Raw genomic sequence first — 22,956 nt, 5'->3', positions numbered from 1 at the left:
AGAAGGAAGCAGAATTTTCCAGAAACCATCCCAGAGAACAAACCCTGCTCCTGCCCCAGCTACAGTGACACCTCCTAGGGACTCCTGTGACAGTCTCCCAGGGGGCTGGAAGGCCAAGGGAAAAGGAGTTTTCTTACCCCATTCTCATTATCGGAAAGCAGAATGGGCGGGGCAGATTTGAGACATGGATACAAGAAATCATAGCTAAAATTGGTAGCAGAGCTGGAGGGGGGCTCACTGGTGGAGATGTACCCAGCACACACAAAGCCCGGGGTTCCATCCCCGCACCACGAGAGAAAGCAAAAACAAAGCAAAATTTTTTAAAAGTTGGCAGACAGCTTCCTTTAGAATTAATTTCTTGCTTTACTTTGAACATTATTGTCTCTCAGTAACTGAAAAAAATTAAATGATTCTGACAGTTGCTTTCTTCCTCACCCGCAGACCAGCCTTATTCGTTTTCCTAAGTGCTATAATTTAATACAATCTTCTCTGTGCCACAGAAGTTCTAGAGTCATAAATAATATATCCTGGCCTAAGAACAAGAAAACCTGGGTGCTGCTCCTTCACTCACTGTCTTCATGCTCACTGGAAAATCATAAATCATATCTGAGATTCAATGACCTTCTGAGAATCTGACTTAATTGTAAAACACAAGAAGACATAATTCTGTTTGGTTCTGGGACAGTCAGGAAATTCACCCTCAGATCAGCAACTCCACACGGCCTGTGCATCGAGGCCACACTCAGGAGGAAAGTGGCGAAACGCTTTCCCTGGGGAACAGACCTGGTCAGGAGAAGGCTCTGGGTGTTTTATAGGGGTGACTTTTCCTCTTCCCTACCAAAGCACAATGAGGCCTTCACATATTCGCCTGGAGGCGAAGCTCCTGCCAGGGTAAACCAACCCCCAACATTCGACCCCGGATCTTATCACAGGAGCTCAGCCTACACCAACTCCTCAGAATGGTCACCACGTGACTGTTCCAGAAGCTTCTGCTCCAGATAACCACATCATAGTGCTCCTCCAGGTATCCAGGGCAAAGCCATGGTTCTCTGATTGGTTGAAGTCATTGATTTTTAGTTCTTTTCTTGTTATAAGAATGGAAATGGTGATTTGTAGAATTTTTACAGGTTGGAGATGTAACTGGAACTCGTGGTCACATCCCTGGCTCAGAAATCAGCAAATATGGATTAAGAAGCTACAATAGGGAAAGGCTTTCCACACCAGGTTTTCCCAGCAGCCCCTGTTCCCATAACCTTGGGTATGTGACATCACGACTCATCTTGACAAACCGTTGGGGTCCAGAGATCTGGTTAGCTGTAACACAACAGCACGTGAGCTCTAGGAAAGTTTCAGGTCTGAGCTTCTTCCGTAGGTATGGTTTCTAAGACTTGCCCAGCACCCTGCAAATCTTGACTTAGCACTTATGTACATGTCTATCTTCCTACCATTAGTGTCTGCTTTGAGGAAAGGGACTCATTTTCTTTGAATTTCTATTTCAGAATATGGAAAATTCTGTCAACTAGAAGGGACTCCTTAAGTATTTAAAGTAAGCATAATTTACTGGTATCATGAAGTTTCTTTCATAAATTACTAACGTAATTGGGTCACATATCCTAGACTGGAAGCCAATTTTAATGAAAATATAGTAATAAGATAAATGCCAGGGAAGGAAACACAATAATTTTAACTTCAGCATTAATAATTTAAGATTCATGAGATGAAATAATGGTGCTCATGTGTGACGAGGAATCTTATGCAAGTCAAGGAATCATCTTACCATCTTCAAGAGTTACAAGGGTTGACTGCCAACCCTTGTAAATGATTTTGCTTCCATTGGTCCTCACATTAGACCATGCAAATCTTACATGTTTTTCATTCAGTCATTTAGTCTGTCTTTCATTAAGCATAGATTTTTTTAAGCACAGATAATAAATAGACCCTTTCTAGCTCCTGGAAATAAAATAAGAAAAAAAAAATATGGCATCTTGCTTTAATGAGGCAAACAGGGTAGATACAAGGAAGCTAGGAATGGGAGAGTCAGCAAAGATGAAAAAGATATCTCAGGAAAAGCTTCATAGGAAAGGTCAACGGAGTGGATATCTGGAAAATATGAACGTGTTGAAATAAAACACCACTCAGAAATGTGCAAGAAGATATCTGTGCAGCTGGCGGGGGGACCTTGGAAGGTGAAAACCGGGAAACCGGCACACCGAGGAAGGAACAAAATACTAACTCGAAGCCCCCAACACACGCCGGCCCCTCTGAATCTCTGCCTCCCGGTTCACCATTACCGGCTTCCTGCAGCCATACACTAGCGGCATCAACTTTCCAACTTCGTGTCAATGAAATCTGAGATTTACTATTTAAGATGAGTCTTGAGAGGCATGAGGTCAGGGAACAGGAATGGAGAACCCAGGCAGAGGCCCTGGCTGGAACAGGGGCCTGGAGTCGGCCCGCAGCACCCCACAGGTGCGCCGGGCTCTGCCTGCGCGGGTCCCTCAGCGCTGGGAGACCCAGGCGCCGCCCTGCCCCGCCCTCCCCCCTCAACCTTGGCGCCTGCGCTCTGGGAACGGGATGAAGCAGGGACCTTTGCCCTCCCCGTCCTTGTTGTGTACATTTCTTTTTTTCTTTTCTTTCTTTCTTCTTTCTTTCTTTTTCTTTCTTTCTTTCTTTCTTTCTCTTTCTTTCTTTCTTTCTTTCTTCTTTCTTTCTTTCTTTCTTTCTTTCTTTCTTTCTTTCTTTCTTTTCTTTCTTTCTTTCTTTCTTTCTTTCTTTCTTTCTCTTTCTTTCTTTCTTTCTTCTTTCTTTCTTTCTTTCTTCTTTTTTGTACATTTCTTTAACTCCAAAACAAACCACTTCCCGCCTTGGATTGCAAATTCCTATGAGGCAATTTAAACTCTCTTTTAAAGAATTTAATGAATTACAAGCCTGTGAGAATGTATTAAAGTTAGCAATATTTTTTTCAATTGTGGGATAGTTTCGCAGAGAAATATATGAATGTTGAACAAAAGTTACAGAAAAAATTCAATGTGATTGATTTACATTGTGTGTGTGTGTGTGTGTGTGTGTGTGTAGATGTGTGTTTTTGCCACAAAGTTGCCTTTACTTCTGTAAGTGAAAATTTATTTCCTGAACATTTACAAAAAGTCTTTATTTTTCTAAGGTCATGGCTTACTATTTTTATACAGACCTCATTTTTTTTTTTTCTTTTCGGTGACATTCTAGTAAATGACAACCCATCTCAGTGAATACCAGATGCCATGGACCACCATGAACTCGAGACTTCACAAGTTCCTTAATCAACTTCCTTAAATTAGTAAGAAATCCCTTCCAATTCTCTTCTAAAAGGAGCTGATTGATTTCTCTGAATTTCCTGACCACTGACCTTGGTTGTGTCAAGATGCCAATTAAAAGGTCTATATTCTCTTCTTAAATGTTTATTTAGCCAAGAGAATGGAGATCATGCTTACCTACTATCAAATGCCTAGCTCCATGAAAATGTTGGACCCCTGCTCAGTGTTGTCTGACCTCAGTGTGCACACCCAAATTGTGATGTGTTGTTCCTATAGTTTACCTGTGTAGGAATAGGAAGTGCCATAATAATTCATACTTGTTGATTGCCTACATGGTTCTGCCTCTGTTCTAATGACCTTACCAATTTATTTGATGTTCATAACTCTGCTCAGAATAATGCCAGGACATAAAAATCCTCCAGCCAAAATGTGGTGTAATGAGATGGTAAGAAGGTAGGTGGGTAGGGGGGTAGATGGATGGATAGTTCCTGCTGGGATCATCAGGAGCAGGGGATTCCTAGAACAAAAACCAACAAGGGAAGCTGAGGACAAGAGGCAGATATTTGATTGAGTTTTGAAATATTGGGAGGATTTGAGTAGGCAGAGAGAAAGGGAGGGAATATTCCAGAAAGATGAAAAATGATGCCCCGGGCTGCAGGAGTTTCCACCGCTCTGGAGAGAGCAGGAGGGGAAACAGATGGGTGTGTACAGGACAGCCCGTCGGATGAGGCTGGGGCCTGGGCATGGGCACTGACTGCAGCGGACGCCACTCTGTGCTGGCTAGCACGGGTGCTTGTGACGGATCTGGAGCTCAGAACCCACTCATCCAGCAGGGCTCACCGTGCTTCACGTGGGCCTTGGTGACACTCTGCGCTTGGGGCATGTATCTATCTGCCTCAAAGGTGATTTCTGTCCACGTTTTTCCATGATTTTTTTCAAATTTTAGGACCTCCACCTCTTTCATGCTGGTCTGTTAAACTCATCAAAACTGTTGGAATTCACTTATGGAGAAGGTGTCAGGGAGTCCTAAACCAATTACAATTTCCCTGATTATATCACATGCAGACTGTGCGATGAGTAGGCTCTTTTTCTTCTTGTTTGATGAATGATATGGACCAAGACAGCTTTTCCTCAAAGGAGACTTTTGTTTTGGTGGCACTTGGGGCTGGAAGACGGAGACAGGAGGAAAGCTGCAAAGTTTTAAAATAGAGGAGCTGCCTACTGCCTGTGGTTCCTCCTCAGGTGGAAGCTCGCCTGACACTAGTCCACTTTCCCAGGAGGCAGGTGGTGAGAGAAGTGAGATTGCTGAGCAAGAGGTGCCCGTGGCCCACTTAGCTCAACACCCATGAGGTGACCTTCCTGCAGTGCAGTGAGCCTGCAGCCTGAAGGCGAAGGATTCCTCACACTGTAAATGAATCGGAAAATAGCAGACATGGTGCAGAGTTGGTATTCAGCATGAAGTGTTTGCTTCAGCCAGTTTTGTATCATTTTGACTGAAAGACCCAACAACAACTTAGAAGAGGGGAAGTTTATTTTGGTCCATGAGCTGCTGACTCCATAGCTCTGGGTCTGAGGCAAGGCAGAGCATCATGGTGGAAGGACATGGCAGAGGAAAGCAGCTCAGGGTAGGATAAACAGGAAGCAGAGAGAGTGCTACTCACCAGGGACAAAATATAAAGTCACATCCCCAGTGACCTACATCCTCCAGCTATACCCTACCTGCTTACAGTTAACATCCACTTAATCCATTCAAGTGGATTAACCCACTGAATAGGTTACACCTCCCATAATCCAATCATTTCACCTCTGAAAATTCTTACATTTTCTCACACATGAGCTTTTGGGTGATCCTCACATCTAAACCATAACATTCTGCCCCAGCCAGCAAAAGTTTATTTCCATTTCACAATGTAAAATACTCTTAGTCACTTTTCAGGAGTCCCCATAGTCTTAACAGTTCCAGCATTGCCCACATGCTGAAGTCCAAATCTCATCTGAGACTCAGGCAAACTCTTATCTGTGAGAGTAAAGATCAAAAGCAAATTAAACATATCCAGTATATAATGGCACAAAGTAAATATTTTCATTCTATGATGGAAAAATTGGGGTATAAAAAGAAGAGTTGGAACCAAAGAAAGATCAAAATCTAGGTGGGCAAACAAGTTCTATAGCATCGTGTCCCACACCTGGGGCAAATGGTGTTGTGATGTTCTCTCCAAAGTGCTGTGCATCTCTGCCCCTGTGGTCTTGCTGGCTGCAGCCCACATGGCCTCTCTCCTCGCTTGTCTCTGCTCCATTTCTGCCGCTTTCCTCAGCAGATGTCTCATGATACTAGCATCTCTTAATCTCAGGGGTGTCCACTGCAGCTTCTGCTTCCTTCTCACATCTTCATGCATCACTGTCTCAAGGGGTGCACATGGGGACTCCAACCCTGCTACGCTTTCCTTCACTTCCCAGGCCTTCCTTTAAACTCTCAGAAGCCTCCCTGGACTCCTAAGTCCAGCATTTTGTATTTCTGCAGATCCATCACCACATAGTCAATGCCAAGTTCCGCCCCCATCTTGAGCAATATCCAAGCTTCCCAGGACCACAACTGCAGCAGACTCTGAGTGCCTGAGCAATTAAGCATGGTGACAAAACTTCCTAGGTCTGCCCCACCCCATGCAAGCAAGGTGCTCCCATGGGCTCTTCTCAAAGGCATTTTTATTTTACACCCTTGAGCCTGAGTTGCACATGGTTTTACTTAGTGTTGAGATGCCCTAAACCCATTTTTCTTCTTTTATCCATGCAAAGTACTTAGCATCTCTTTCATGGCTGTACAGTTTTTAACAACCACAACTTCCTTAGTCTCAGTTTTCCTCATACTTCTTTGGTCAAACTGTTTCTTAAAATCATTCTACTTTGCTTTCCTGCTCCTGATTATCACAGTAAACCTGGCTAAAAACCACCAACAGTATCCATGACACCCACTGAATGCTGATCTGTCTTGAAATTTTCTCTGCCAAATTAATTGGAACATCACCTTTAAATTTGGTCTCACAAAAAAGGTCTCAGGACATAGCAAAAATATAGACAACTTTTTTCCCAGACATAACATGAAGGGCCTCTAGTCCAAAAGAGTCCTCCTCCATTGAAACTTTATGACCCCAATCTTTACTGTCAACAGTTCTATTGGCATTCTGGTCTTCTGAACTCCTGCCAGAATCACACATTAAGCTCCACTTACAACATTCTAAAGCTTTTCCAGTTTGCATCTCTAAATTTTTTGAAATTTCTCTTTCTACAAAACAGCTCCACAAACTTCTGAACCATATGTTCAGGTTAGTCACAGGAATGACCCCACTTTGGGCAGCAATTCCTGCTTTAGTCAGCTTTTTATTGCAACAAGAACAACTTGGAGGAGGAAGAGTTTATTTTGCCTCATGGTGTCAGAGTTTCAGTCTATGACCAACTGACTCCAAAGCTCTTGTCCTGAGGTGAGGCTGAACATCACGGCATCAAGGACAGAGAAACCCTAGAAGCAGGTAAAGAACCCAGAGGCATCGAACTCAGAAGCACAGAAAGAGCTGTGTCCTGGAGGGACAAAATATAAACTCCAAAGGCACACCCTCAGTGACATGCCTCCTCCAGTCACATCACATCACATGCTTACAGTTACCACCCAGTTCATCCATATAAGTGGATTAATCCATTGATTAGGCCACATCTCTCATAATCTAATAATTTTACCTCTTAATGTTCTTGAATTGTCTCACACAAGAACTTTTGGGGGACACCTCATGTCTAAAGCACAACAGTCTTCTATTTACCTAAGGAAGACTTCTTAGAAAACAAAACCTATCATAGAGTTCATGGTACTTCTATTAACATAGAATTATTCAATAGCTTCCTGATGTAACAAAAAAAGCTTCAATGTGGAGTCTGAGGATTCCTTCTTCACAAAAAAGAAGAAATGAACTGTGTTCAAGTTGGGTAAAAATCCGATTCCCAGGTGGATAGATAGATACGAGAAGACATTTTTTAGGTCATTAATTGTCATTTTTGAAATTCAGTTGTCCTCAACAGAACATCTGGTATAGCGGCCAAACACTGCTTCAGAAGTGGGGGCACAAATTTCCGTCCTTAATTTGTTCCCTAGACTAATGGGGCCAGTGCTTCTCCAAGTTGGTCTGGGGACCAGCACATCAACATCACTTAGGAACTTGGTAAGAATCATCTCAGAAAATAGTATGAAGATTTCTCAAAAAGTCAGAAATAGAACTAATGTCTATTTCTATGATCTAGCCATTCATCTTCTAGGTACATATCCAGAGAAAATGAAGTCCTTAAGTTGAAGGGATAACGACACTCCCAAGTTCATTACAGCCTTGTCCACAATAGCCCAGATAGGACACAACCTAAGTGCCTATCAACGTGGAATGGATAAAGCAATCCTATGTGTAGATGTAATCGGTCAGCTCTCCCTTACTGTAACCAAGGCCTGAGGCAATCGACTTCCAAGGAGAAAATTTTATTTTAACTCTTAACTTCAGAGGTTGGTCCATGGTTGGTTGGTCCTGCTGCTTTCAGGCTTGTGGCAAGTCCATGCGCCACGGCAGGAGCATATGTCAGAGCCAAGTCCCAAACCTTAGGGTGTATGAGTGAAAGAGAGGAAGAAGAAGGGGCTGGGGTCCTGATCCCTTTGAGGCAGTCCCTCAACGACTTGAGACCTCGCACTTAGCCCTGCCTCTTTAAGGTTCCGCCTCTTCCTAATAGCATGCATGAGCCTTTACACATGGGGGACATCCCAGATCCAAACTACAGCATGGCTGCAATTATTAATGTCCAACAGGATATCACTTAGCCATCCAAAGAAGGGAATCCTTCCATTCATGACAACGCAGACGGACCCAGAGGACACTACGCTAAGTGAAATAAGTCAGACGCATGAAGAAAAAAAAATGCTGCCTTATCTCACTTACACGCAGGACCTTTAACAATCAAATTCACAGACGCAGATCGTGTGGAATGTAGGCTTCCAGGGATGAGGGCTTGGGCAAATGGGGCGACTTCAGTCCAAGGATACGAAGCTTCAGTCACAGGATAATAAGTTCTAGAGATGCCGTGTGCACACTGGAACTTAGTAATAATAACTGAGTTAGTAATACCACACTGCACTCTTCAAACCTGCTAAGAGGTGGATTGCAAGTGTTCTCTCCATGCACACAAAGCACTGTGTGCAGAGATGGACATGCTAATTAGCTTGGCCAGAGTGGTCAGTTCCCTTTGCAAATGTATGCCAAAGCATCACTCTTCACACTTTGAATATGGACAATTAAAAAAAAGAAAAATAAATAAATAAGAAGCAAGGGAACCATTCACTGAATACATCTATTGAAAAAGAAGGAAGAGAAAGAAAGAGAGAGAGAGAGAGAGAGAGAGAGAGAGAGAGAAGGAAAGAAAGAGAGAGAAAGAAGAAAGAAATGGGGGAGAGAAAAAGGAGAACACAGGAAAAGAAAGACAGGCAGTCAGACTCTCCAACCCCTTTTAGACCTGCTGAACCCAAGATTCCTGTGAGGTCCGGCAGCTGTGCAGTAGCAAGGCCTCCAGGAGATATGGAACCAAGCAAGGGCTGAGAACTTTGTGCAAGTTTCCTCTTCAGTAAAACAGGGAGGACTACACTTGATCCTGTTCCAGGTCCCTCTATCCCCCGACAGTCTGCCATTCTAAACTGTGGGTCTCTGTCGACACTAGGAGAGTTTTGATTGAGTTAGCTGGGTGTGGGGAAGCTGGGCCCTTAGAACAGATTAAGCAAAGTCTACCCACTGACTGGATGCACAGCTCCCAGTTACCAGGCTTCATGTTCAATGTTAAGATTTCTCAAGTGCTACAGTTTCTTTAGTCACATTATGCTGAACAGATACAACACTGGAAAAAAAGTCAGAGACAAACCCATATAAAAAGTTATCTGATACGAGACAAAGGTGTCAAAAACTGAGTTGGAGAAAAGATAGCCTTTTTAACAATCGGTGCTGGGAAAACTGGAAATCCTTATGTAGAAGAAGGAAACTTGACCAGAATCCTGAAACTGCTAGAAGAAAATCTAGGTCCAATGCTCCAAAATGTTGGTTCAGGAACTGACTTCTTAACAAGACTCTTAAAGCACAGGAAGTAAAATCAAAAATTGGGATCACACAGTAGGATGACATCAATTTAAAAAGCTGCGCAGAAACAGAAATGAGTAAGAGCCTGAAGGGAGAGCCTTCGGAGGGGAGTAAATCCTCGTCACCTACTCCTCAGGCAGAGCATTAGTGTCCGGAACATATAAAAAACAAAAACATCCCCCAAACCAAATAACCTAATTAATAAATTAGCAAAAGAGCTAAACAGACACATCTCAAAAGGGAAGTACAAACTGTTCAAAATATATTTTAAAAAATACTCAACAGCTCTAGCAATCAGCAAATCAAAACTACATTGAAACTTCATCTTGTTCCAGTCAGAATGATACTAATCAAGAATAAAATTAATAAGTTTTGGCGAGAATGTGGAGGAAAATGTACACTCATATACTGTTGGTAGGACTGAAAATTATTGCCACCACTCTGGAAAGCAGTGTGAAGACTCCTCAAAAATTCAGAATGGAGCCAAGATATGACCCAGCTATCCCACTCCTCAGTATATAGCCAAAGGATTTAAAATCAGCATACTATAATGAGGCGGCCACATCAATGTTGAGAGCAGCACAATTCACAATCGCCAAGCTGTGGAACCAACCTAGGTGCCCTTCCACAGATAAATGATAAAGAAAATGTGGTATGGACATACGATGAAATATTACTTACCCATAAATAAGAATGAAATTATGGCATCTGCTGGTAAATGGATGGAATTGGAGACCACGATGCTAAGTGAAATAAGCTAAACTCAGGAAGCCAAAGGTTGAATGCTTTTTTCTGGTATGTGGAAGCTAGTCTAAAATAAGGGGAAAAAAGGAGAAGAGAAGTAAATGTGTGGGGGTTGGTGGAGGGGAACTCCATCACTAAAGAAGAAAGACCAGTGGACTAGATGAAAGGGATTGAAGGGGAGAGGAAGGACGGGGTGAGGGAAGAACAGGGAACAAGTCTGACCTACTGCCTGGCACATACATGAATACGCACAGTGATCTCACCGTCATGTACATCCACAACACAGTGATGTACAACACTGTAAATAAATAATAGAAAGATCAGTAAAGCAGAGGGCAGTGACAGGGGCGGAAGAAGGAGGGAGAAGGAAAGGGCTGGGACTGAATCAAACTATGTTCCACGCTTCTATAACCAAGTCAAAATGCATCCGAACGTTATGTAGAACTAGAGACCACTCAGAGAAAGAAGGAGAAGCCCCTCAACTCTCAGGATCATGCATGCTGCTGTAATAATCCTTCTTTTGTTTTATCAGCAAAAAAAAAGTCTGATTAGACTGCTCATATTTAATGATCTAGAATCTCAGAATTCAGGACTGTGTTTGGAAGCTGCTGGATAAGAACCATGAGGAATTTAGTAGGCATTTAAGACATTGGAAATTAAGCAGTGTTAGCTGTAACCATCAGAGGATGGCACCAAATATGAGCAGTGATTGAACAAAAAGACATCCGTTGTCCTGGAGAGAAGCCACTGCATGATTTAAAGGTGGGCATTTGAGAAGTAGACACTTTTTCTGCCAAGAGCAAAATCAGTGGCAAAAATGATCACATCTCTTCAGCCAAAACTGAAAAAGGAAGGAGTCAGTTTCTGTTGCCTCTGCCAGAAGGAGGGCACCTCCCTGCACTGTGAGCAAAGCCCTGTCCACCACATGGGTGGTAAAGAGGGTCAGGACGAGGGAAGGAGGCTCCAGGCAGCTGAAGAAGAGAGGGAGCAAGGCCTCTGAAGAAGCGGCCCTGCAGAAGTTTCCTTCAGGCATCTCTGGGACGATGGCTGTGGCAGCTCCTCATCTGTGTTCTACAGAGTCAGCAAAGCGACTGCGGCTTCCTCTTTGAAAACACTTGCTGTGGTAGCAGCTTCTCTTTCTGTATTGCGGTGATACTTGACCTCTACTCCACTTATTATGTAGGACATTTGACACTTTTATTAGTACATAGGACTAAGGAAACCCGTCTCCTTATGTTGATGCTTTTAGAAAGAGAAATGGACATCGGCCACTTCCTTTCAGGTAAGCTAACTTTGCTTAGAAAAAATAAAATCGGTATCTTTGCAAGGTAGGTGTACATTTCTGTTCATAATCCAAGATTTCTGTAACTCCGATTCCTTACAGATCCATGTGAAACATCATATGTAAATCACTGAAAGTCAAAATCTTTAGTTTAGCGTGCTTTTGTGTAAACAAGGCACTACTGTGACAGAAAGTGACTTTGGATTCAGACAAGGCCTGAGGACCATCACTTCCAAACCCAGGATAAGGATGGTAGACAAACCACAGTCTGAGCATCACCAAAGTCACTCTCCACGTTAGCAAATGGAGCCACTGTCACAACTACTGCAGGCAGGGAATGTTTCCTACGTGGTGCCAACCTAACGTGTGCTCAGTATGTATGAGTCATTTTTCATGTGCTGAAGGTCCCCCACAGTGTCTGCACACAAGAGATTCTACCCAGTGCTTTTCATGCTCATTCCTGTGCCCTTTCTGCTCTTTATAGGATCTTTCATGAAGAACTGACGAATGGCCAGACACGGTGCTGCTTAGGAATGTCCCTGAATCCCCTGGACCAATTCTGGTTTTCAAGCCGTTCGTGGACTCTTTGACCTTGACAGTGATGAACACTCTGCCAAGGTGGGTGGGGGCTCCGAGAGAGAAGGTGAGACAGAGAAGCAGCAGAAGGACGGGCAGGTGTTCACCCAGCGACAAGAGGGTTCACGTGGGAGGAGCAAGGAAGGACTGAGGAAAAGAATAGAGGGAAGAGTTCTCTCCGTTGGGAAAGTCGTAAACACAATCAAAGAGAAATAAACCAAAATGCAGGAGAGGTGGTGTTGGTCAGGTGTTCGTGGCTGTGACAAAGATATCTGATGTAAACAACGTAAGAGGAAAAGTATGTTTTGGCTCATGGTTTCAGTTCATGGTGGTCTGGCTCCATTGCTGTGGGCTGAGGTGAGGCAGAACATCATGGCGGAAGGAAAGAATGGAGGAAGGCAGCTGAGCTTATGGTAGACAGGAAATAGAGGAAGGGGGTGTCAAAATATACCCTTCCAGGGCAACTCCCCAATGACCACTTCCTCCAATTGTGCCCCATCCCTTACAGTTTCCACCACCTCCAAACAGTCCATTCAATTGTGAACCTATCAATTAGTTAATCCACCAATGAGATCAGAAAGCTTGGTCCCAGGTCCAAGGCAATATTGGGAGGTGGTGGCCACTTCAAAAGGTGGGGCTAACTGGCAGGATTTTGCTCATTGCAGTCATGCCTTTGTCCTGTGGGTCCCTGGTCTCTTCCTCTTCCCCATTCAGGGATGAAGGACCAATGGAGCCAGCATAGGGTTCGCATCCTAGGAGACAGGGTGATGGTAGCAGGGACGCCACCCAGGCTGTGTAGTCCCACGATGGCCGTCCCCATGCTGCAAAGTTGAAAGCTGCTCAGTCCAAGAAGTTGGAGCCTCAGAACAGGAAGGATCAGTGACACAGCCCCAGTTCTGGGCTGAGGGCCTGGAAGCTCCTGGAGAGTCCCCAGGGCAAGTTCCCTTGAAAGGCTGGTGAATGCAGGACCTGACGACCATAGGCAAGGGCAGCGTCAGAAACCGCACCTCGGCCCCTTCAACCTGTGCTCCACCGCAGCCTGTGGGCCGGCGTCACCCACACCAAAGTGCTGTCTCTGCTCCCCTCGCTGGACCCCCGCCAAAGGTCCCTGGAAACATGGTTTCATGAACTGAAACCATGAGCCAAAACATACTTTTCCTCTTACGTTGTTTACATCAGATATCTTTGTCACAGCCACGAACACCTGACCAACACCACCTCTCCTGCACCTCTCCTGGTGCAGCCGGAGTGCGCTTCACCAATTTTCTAGGCATCTTTCAGTCGACTCAAGGTAGCAACCATGGTTCGTTAACCCTCAGGCTGGCAGAGAGGACATGTACAGCAGAGAGACTGTGCCCCAAAAGCTCTCGAGTCCACTTACCTGAGTCATGGCGGGAGAGACGGATGGAGAGGAAGTGGGTGGTCTGACTCCCTGCCTTCTAGAAAGAGTGACCAGCCCTGGCATGGTCAGGCCCAGAGGCTTGCCCCTGCTCTCTCAAACCCTCTTCCTTGCAGTAGACCCAGTGAGAGGTTGGGTAGAAAGAAGCTAGAATTTTCTCTGCCCTTACATCCCTTTGCTTGAATCTTCCCTTTCTGAGTATTTTTGAGCAGTGAGCTGATGTGCCGTGATGGTGGCCCCGCCAGGCACAGAGGCTGTCCTGGAATCTGTTGTTAGAGCAGCTTGGTGGGCGCGCTCGAAATCCACTCTGGGGGCCCAGGCAGGAGGATGCAAGCAGGAGGCCACCCTAGGCAACATAGCGAGACCCTCCCTCAAAATAAAAAAAATAAAAAGAACTGGGGCTGTATCTCAGGGGTAAAGAACCCCTGGGTCCAATCCAAAGTTTAAAAAAATCGTGTTTATTCAGTTCTCACTTACCTTAGACCCCTATCTATGTTTAGTAAAACTGACTTCTGTATTTTTTAACATCTATGGTGATTATACCAACCACATGTTGGATACAGACAGGCTTAAGGTGAATACATAAAATGTTATTGAGTCAGTAGTGTGAGTGGCTCTGGAATCACGTTAGCAAGATGGATTCCAACTGCCACTCACTTGTGCTATATTGAACAAGTTCTTAAATTCTCTGTGCCCCAATCTCCATTTAGTAAAATGAAGATATTAATGGCAACAATCACAAAGAGTTAGAGTGCAGATTTCATAGATTGACTAGTATGTGACCCATAGGAAGAGATCAATATATAGATATTGGCTTTTCTCTCAGTCTGCTGATCTACATAACTAACAATAAAATATGGTATGCATAAGAAGTTCTTATTTCTCATGCATCTGTGAGCTATCTGAAGGCGCTCTGTCAATCTCAGCTGGGTTCACTGATGTGACTGTGTGATGGTCAACAGCTTGCAGGTCCACGCCAGCGCCTCTGGGCAGTGGACTTGGTCCTCAGCTCTAACTCAGGCAAGCAGGCTAGCCAGGGCAAGCTTTGCAGGTAGTGATCGGAAAAGGCAGGAGGGCACATGCCACCACAGGACGAACATTTCAAGTCCCCACTGGCATCGTGACTGCTAAAATGCCATTCACCAAAGCAGTTTATAAATATGGCTGAACCAGAGACAAGGAACAGAGGAAGGTGAATTAATGATTTTGAAAAGTAATTTAAACTACTCTGGCTTTAATTATCATATGTATCCTCAAAGCCAACCCTTGCTTTTCCTCATGATGACTTACCAAAAGAATGCTGTGACAATTCAAGCACCCAGTGTTGCATCTTGCCTTGAGTGTGACCACAGTTGGAATTCTAAAGCAGGAAGAGATAAATACAGGTTTATTAATCACATACATGTGCTGATGGTTTGATTGATTGAGCTAGTCTTCATAGAAAAAAATAAAAACGTGCTTCAACATTATCTCCAGTCCAGCAGCCCTGAGTCATTTATTATCATTTGTTGGTTGCTACCAAATATTAAGCTAATTTGCATGTTGGGGAGAGAAGAAGAGATTTATATGAAGTCATATTAACATTTTTTTCCCTTAGATAAATCTGACATTCATTCCAATTCCTTTTGAAATAAAGAACCACCTTTCATTCACCAAGGTATGTTACTTTCTGTAGCATGAAAGAAATGTGTGGTTATGTCACAGTCATAGGAATCAAGCTATTTCAAATGATAAAATCCAGTTTGCAGACTTTAAGAATAATTAGAGTCTAATAAGAGACAGGGAGTTAGCAACCTTTCAAAACAGGATGGGAGAAAATAAATGACCATAATTTCTGTGAAGGAAAGAAAAGTGTGTTCTTTAATTAAGTCAAATACTAGATTTCAGAAGATTAAGTTTAATCTGCATTTAGAATAACTGGTAATATTATAATTCTTATTCTGAGAGAATGAATTCATCTCTCTTTGTTTTTAGACAAAAAGTTTGAAGTTTTGGTTTGTGTAGTGAATTAAATAATGTGTTGAGATATACTATTTAGATATTCTATTAAGGAAACATTTTGCCAGATTCAGACCCTGTATCACTAAAGCTCATTTACCATCCTGCCAGGTAGAATTTTATGGAAGGAATTTCATCTGGACTTATGTAAATACATATTCATAGGATGTATGTGAAACATCCAAGGATAAGCCCAGGTATGGATTCTTTAAATAAAAATGATAATGTCCCTAAAGCAGTCCTCCAATCTATCACCCCCTCCTTTTTATAAAACAGATCCAAAATACAGCTGCTAGTATCTCTGATGCTATAATTTATTTATAATGAAGTCATAAGTTAGCATTATCTCCAAGTGATTTTGTGGACTTTTATTCATATTGAATTTTATAAATAAATAATTTAATTTCAGAAATAAACATTTTAATACATGCCAAGTTTGTGTTTTGCATTGGTCCTTCTGTTTTAGAAATCTAGGGTGAAGGTGAATATATTTTTGATGATGAGATGGCAAAACATACATTGTGCTCTTGCTCTCCAACAAACTGCAGTCTTCTAAATGTTTGAAGCAAGCGTGTGTTTTGTATAAGACCTCTTGGATTTTTTTGACCACTCTACAAAGATTCATCATATAGAAAAAGCTATCACATACAGATAAAAGGTTCCAATTCATTAGAATAATTCTCTCCCCTTTTGTTTTGTAAAATGTAATTGGTATATCACCTCTGAATTCCTGTTTCTTTAACTGAATCACAATTACTACAGAGGGAGTCCAAACACATTGACATACACATCTCCAGCTTTCCTCTTACAGACATTGCTTGACTCATCCCAGGGATGATATCTGGTTGGCTTTTTAAAGGGCCTGCCTGGATTTTACCCACATGAACAGCTTTCATGCTGAGAAGTGGCCTCCACAAGGCCGTTCTTCCACATGTGACTTTGGAGTCCATGGCTCTAGTGAGGGGACAGATCCCCTGGTTTTCTGAAGGTTTCACTCCTCCATTTCCTGGAACTCAACCCTAGTCTTCGCCTGAAAGGAAACTTGAGCAGAGAGCCAGCTGATGCCTTGGCACCTGTGCTGAAGGAGAGCAGAGACACCCTGGGGAATATCACAGAGACGAGAGCCAAGGCAGCTGACAGTGGGGGAGACGGAAACAAGTGGAGACACTCAAGTAATTATATATCTGTCTGCTCCTTTTTTTCCTATTAAACACTCACCTATTTTTTCCCTGTGAAAAGTTCATTTAAAGCTGTCTGCCCCGAGCTATATGAAAAAACCCACCGTGCATTCAATAGTATAATACAAATCCAGAATGTTTTCAAATTTCCCTCTTTTGTAGGTTTTGAGATTGGCAGCTCTATAATTAGGGATAACAAAGAAGAAGGGAATTAATAAGATTCAAATAGAGGGCCCCAGTCAGAAATGTAGAGTGGGGGAAAAGGGGAGAGGGGAAATCAAGGGGTGTAAATCATGTAATCTTATTGTACACTGGAAAGTTAGAAGATCAGCTTTTATATAGCTAGTTATTTGTTTAGATTTCATGCAACTCGTTAGGTGTTCCAATCTCATGAATAGAGTAGGTTGTAGGAAATTTTAAATTGATCCTCAGACCCTGTGTTAGGCAGCTTTTTGTCACTGTGACCAAAACACCTGACCAGAACACACAGAGAAGGAAAAGTTTATTTGGGGCTCATGGTTTCAGAGGTTCAGTCCATGATTGACTGATTTCACTGCTCTGGACTCTACGTGAGGCAGAATATCATGGCAGAAGTGTATGGTGAAGGGAAGCTGCTCAGCTCACAGTGGCCAGAGCAGGGACACGGAGAGAAAGGAGTCAAGGACAAAATATAATCCCCAAGGGCATGCCACAGTGACCTCATTCTTCCAGCCATGCCCCACTTATCTATAATAGCTCATTTGAATTATTAACCCACCAAATGGATTAATCCACTGATTAGGTTACTGTCCTCATAATCTACTCATTTCACATCTGAACATTCTTGCTTGCCTATCACTGAGCTTATCAAGACATTTGATATCCAAACCTTAATGTATATTAATTGGTCTTAAATAACAATTTGGTAAAACTCTCCATCTGAATACTTTTTGTACATTAAAATGATTTCACTACCAAATGGTCTCCTGGACAGCAGGTTAATTGAATAAAGCTCTCATTATCATAACAAGGGGCTTGGGAACTGTCACTTAAGCATTCTGCTGTGTGATGGGAGAGGAGGAATGTAGGAGAATTTTTAAGCAAAAATCCCCTGATTTCCTTTCAAACAGCTGTTCTAGCTCTTCCAGATATCTTTTTTGCATGGATTATTGATTTACTGATCAAGTTAACTCAGATATTGTTCTCCAAGAGAAGAAAGTCAGGTTTTAATTTTTTACAGTATCTACCAAAGTTTATTTTATTGTATAGTATTTACTTCTTTGATATTTACTAATTTGCATTTTCTTCTAGATATTTCTGATTTAGAATAAAAGATTTCTATATTTGATCTTCTTCTGTTCAGCAAGTAAACCAATGGTGTTAATAGTACTGAAAGTTAGATGTTTATTTAGTCATTTGCTAAATGTTAATGTGAATCACTTTTCAAAGGGTAAATCTTCAGCAAATAACTTTAGTGAAGCACACAAAAATAGGAAATAAGTAGTTACTGGAAAATTTGTGTTCTCACTATCAACTCTTTTTATGCATCCTTACCAGTTCTTTGCAAATATTTATTGCTGATTCAAATCCTTGTCATTGTATACAAAAACTTTAGTAAGATTAGCAACCAAGAGTTTAGTGATATGATATTAGCTCTAAGAAGTGGGTTAGTACGCAATGGGTCATAGAGGCACAGATACAAAACCACTAATGCTCTTTGGAATGATTAGGAACAGCATCAGAGGAAGGAAACTGTGGGCCAGAATTCTCTAAGACAGAAGCTCCATAGCCCATAGAGTGTAAGGGCAGCTAGTTCCTGCAGACATGGAAGCCAGCCCTGCGGAAGGCAGGTGATGCGGAGTTGCAGGGTGAGCCATTGGGAGGGCTGCTCAGGGTCTAGATCCAGATACGGTTAGAAAGCTCACAGTCGCACACTCTCAGAGCAGAAGGGGCTGGGCAAGCCTTGCTTCATGTGAAAGACTCTCTCGAGGAGGACAAGGGCTTTATAATTTACAGTCATAAATTCACCCAGAGCTGATGGAATGCAAACTCTTGAATCTTGCCCTCAGATTATTTGTCTTCAGAAGGTCTGAATGGGGACTTAGGAAACTGCATATTTAGTAGGTGGCCCCCATGGACCATGAGCATTAAGAGGACACTCTGAGGACAATGTGAGGAGAAAGAAATGACATCACCAGATGTAGAGTCTAGAAGCCTCATTTTGTCTTCAGTGAGAGCCTTGCTATGGAAAATCAAGACCCATCTAACTGGTTATTAGAAACATGGTTCCTGGTTTTTCTCATTCTCTTGTTAAAATAAAGCAGACAGCTTTTGATTACTCGTATGGGTGAGTTCTAGAACATTCTTCTCTCCTTGATGTTTGACTACTAGGTCATGATTAATTTGCCTCTTTGTAGCTGATGTTCAGCAGAGTCAAGCATAGATTTGTGTTTAAAGCTATCTTACACCTCTTCAGGAAAGATATTTTTCTCCATTGTGGTTTGGGTTCTTGGTAGTCTTTAAATTCTGTTTGTTTGTCCTGTTTTTGAAGTTTTCATGGTAAGCTATTTTCTCAGAATGTGGGAAAGTAATAAGAACTAAAACATAATGAATGAAGTCAGTGCATGGGTGGCTTCCAAGAGGCCTCAGCAGCAACTCTGCTGCATTCTCTGACCCCACAAAATTACGAGAGGAAATTATTTACAGGCTTTCTTTCTGAAAGCCATATAGGACTATGGTAATGAGTAAATCAATTGAGTTGCATTGACATTGAGTAACTTAAAATAAGACTCAGGATCAGGCTATTGACTTGTTATGGATTGGTGACCTAGCCTCCATTAAAAAGTAATAAATTAAGCATCAAAATGTTCACATAGGTCATTCAAATGAACCAAATTTCCTGTACCATCTACTACACAAAACTAGGAGGAGGGAGACATATCTACCACTGGTGTTTTAGTTTAATACGTCTGGCTAAGTATCTTTATTGCCTATGGTGTGTCTTTTTTAAGTGGTATTTTTTTCTGCCTCGATTTCTTCTAGTGTCCTTTATTGAATTCTGTCTCTGCATCCACTTCTCACTTGCAAAATGTGCCATTCTGAGCCTTGTCTTATTTATTCTAATTCCTTTCTTAGCTACCTGCTCAGCCTTATTATTCTGCCTCTTTCAGCTCTGGATGCCCTTCCTGCCTCTTTCCCTCCCATCTTCCCTAATGGAGAGTCTCAAGTATGCCTTACGTCATCTCCAGACGCTAGCCCGGCTCTTACTTCCATCGGATCTTTCAAGATATTTATGTTGAATGCTCACCGTTCTTTGATCCCCCATCTTTGTAACTTAGCAACACATTTACTTACATTATTTCCTTCATGGTCTCAACAGCATGTAGAGAAGATACAGGCTGAGATTTGAGGTTAGCCCTCTTCATTCTGTTGTTTGTACTCAAAATTACACCTTCAAAACAACAGCCCAAAGTTAGCCATGTGTCATCGCTTCTCCCTCAAGATCAGGTTGTGAGCTCATATAAAAACTAATTCAAAAAGGCACCATTCTAATATCAACAAATAAAAGATGAATTACTAGAATTTAATAGAAACAGATCGTGATTTTAAGTGGCTTGGGGGTATTTGCTCGCTATTTGGCAAGTTTGCATAATGGAAACTAATGTGCCTACCACATTTTATTAACTCCTTTGGCTGAGCATAGGAAGTGACTTTCAATCAGCCTAACTTAGAAATTAATTTTCCAAAAATGTAGATGGAAGACCAATACTACATTGCAACCATATATCTGTAGATGTAAATAGGGATCTTCTGTTTCTACTAATTAGCTAACTGAAGGTAAATGCTCCAGGAAGTTGTGTTTGATGTTAAAGAGAATTGGTTAAGGAAAGGAGATTTGACACAATATTAGGATTTCTTTCAAATGGTTGGATTGCAATGTAATGTTTACAAGCAGATCATTGATAGCCATATAACTTAAGAAATTAGAAATTAGAGAACTAAACCAAAATCTTACCACAGTGGCCCAGGGGAGAAAGCATTTCACTTAGCAACACTGCACACATTTCTCAGACTACACAACTGCTTCGAGGTTTTATCTACTCCTACTCAAAACATCAAATTAATTTTTACCACATTCTAGAGAGTAGGTACCAAGAACAGTCTCATTCCTAGGTAAGTCTGGGCAGAAACAAGAAGATGGTTATTTAAATTACTTTGAGTGGTTAGATTTTCCTTCCATCAATTCAAGCCTGTCAGCAAGCCCAATGTTATCATTGGATTTAGAAATGTTACTGTCTTACAGATATAAAGCTGCTTCAGCAAAATAATTTTCAAATCATAAAACTCTACTTGATTTCTTTCTTTGCAGAGCTGTTAAAAATAATAATCTACCCCAATAAATTTTAAAGATAAGGGTGCAAAATTCAACTAAATGAAAACACACTTGTAAAAGTGATATACCTAGTAATCACCAGAGCGTTTCCCGGCTTGCGAAAATACCATTCTTAGGTTTTAATACAGTTACGTTTATTCTCTGAGGACTCGTAAAATTCCTTCAGGATTTTATGTTTTTTGTTTTTTTTTTTTTTAACACACCAATCCTTTAACTAGTGATAAAAATAGTTAATTTTTTTTTATAATTTACCTGTTTTTATGTGAACAGATTTTATTGTGTGTTGTAATGCACACGTTTAAGGTCCAACACCAAGCAAGCAAGATGTGTCCTTGTCCTGTACTAGCTTGGGGGTTTCCTTAAAGAAGTAAGGCTGTCAGACGTGCCCTTAGGAGGTTCTGGAATTCTTTGGCTCTTTTCTTGCTTCCTAGTAATTGCTGCTGTCATCAGCGGCCACATCATTTCCCATGTGAGTTTAAATATCACAGGGGATCCTAACCACTGGAAGATAGTGTTACTAAACAAACAAATAAAACAAAAACAAAACCCCAATAACATAAGCAAGCTACCTATTCACTATGTCACCAAAGGTGGCCCACGTATGTTTGGAAGTACAAAAGAAGAAAATCAACTAAATACTTTTCCAGTAAATATATGAACTAGGCCACACCCAAGTTAAGATGAGAACCACACAAGCAAAATGAAATGCAATCAAATAAACAATGAAATTTTTTTAAGTTTACATTATTTATTTGTTTATTTTGATTCATTGTACACAAATGGGGTACAACTGTTGTTTCTCTGGTTGTACACGAAGTAGAGTCGCACCATTTGTGTAATCAGACATGTACATAGAGTAATGATGTTCGTCTCGTTCTGTTATTTTTTTCTTCCCTCCACCCCCACCCCCCCTCTTTTTCCTACAAGGATATGGGGGAAAAGGTACACTCATACACTGCTGAAACGTTTCATTTCTAAGGAGTCCTTGGGGTCATTTTAAGACAAAACCGAAGACTAGCCCTAAGTGTATATTTCTGGACTTGGTCTTGCTGGTTCTCATAACCGACTCAGGTGGTGAGTTCAAGAGCTCAGGTGTCACAGCTGCTTTGGGTGATCTCGATCACCCCATTCCCCTGTACGAGCAGTGGCTTCAAGGCTCTTTTCTCTCCCAATAATCGCACTTTCCTGATCTTGAAGCATGCTCCTGAATCTCTGCATTAGACCTCCTCCGTTATTTTCTTCCCTTTTCTTCTGAATGAATGATTCACGGTGATTGAAAAACCAGACTTTAAAAATACAGGCTACATCCAGTTAAACAATCTAACATCTTTTTAAGTTAACTATGAATACATGCTTTATAGCTACTGATATTCAATACTGATGAGAGACCAGACTGGAAAAGCAGCTTTTATGGCATTTAAAAGCAGACTGGAAGGAAGTGGCTTTCTCTTGTTATCCTTTTAGAAAATTTTAGGACTCTGGCCCTGAAAACCATTTTTTGAAGGGGTTTGGTTTATTCCGTAGCTTTATGTCCAATGTATTAAAGTAAAGTGGAAATAATGGCAGAAAACATCCTTGGGAATGATAAAGATTTTATTTTAATTATCTACTTTTGTAGCATAAGTAACATCCAAAAAACTGAGAGTCATCAAAGATCTCATAATAACACAAGGAGCAAGAGCCAGTGTGGAATATCTGTGTTTCTCAAGCCTTTATACTCGAGTATTTTAAAAACTTTAATTAAAATTCATCTGAGAATGGAAGAAAAATCTGGAAGAAGACACGCGAGAATGTTACAATAAGATTTCAGAAGAGACTTTACATTTATTTGATATAGAAAAATTCTTAAGCATAAAACGAACTGGACTTTCTGTTGGAGTTTATTTTATCACAGTCCTTTTCATTGACCACAATTAACCTAACAGATCATAATGATGATAGTAATGAAAACAACATAACAATAAGCAAATG

This window comes from Sciurus carolinensis, chromosome 7 (genome assembly GCF_902686445.1).
Source record: "Sciurus carolinensis chromosome 7, mSciCar1.2, whole genome shotgun sequence".
Taxonomy (NCBI): Eukaryota; Metazoa; Chordata; class Mammalia; order Rodentia; family Sciuridae; genus Sciurus; species Sciurus carolinensis.
Note: the sequence above shows the minus strand (reverse complement) of the source record.